The sequence below is a fragment of the Xenopus laevis genome, chromosome 5S (assembly GCF_017654675.1).
Source record: "Xenopus laevis strain J_2021 chromosome 5S, Xenopus_laevis_v10.1, whole genome shotgun sequence".
NCBI classification, from domain to species: domain Eukaryota; kingdom Metazoa; phylum Chordata; class Amphibia; order Anura; family Pipidae; genus Xenopus; species Xenopus laevis.
The window spans coordinates 74,718,452-74,718,744 of NC_054380.1; positions in this window are offsets into that span (position 1 = coordinate 74,718,452).

The following is a 293-nucleotide window of genomic DNA, read 5'->3' on the forward strand; positions in this document are numbered from 1 at the left end:
TTTAGTACAAATGAATATGTGTTGTAGAGAGTTCTGTAACCCTTATCTATCCTTACCTGTCCAATAAGTATCTAGTATGCAGCAGGCAGTTGCAGGACTAGTCATCACTTTTGGGGGACACGTGGGTGAAGTGAGTGCCAAGCACCGAGGCAATTGGGCCTGGATGTTCCAATACACTGCTCTGGGGAAATGAGAATGCTCTCCTAGAAAAGAAAAGTTTACAGGGATCTTCTTGCCACAAGTACTGGAGCTGCCTAATATTGTGGTTATTGTCTCTGATTTGGTGAGCTCTG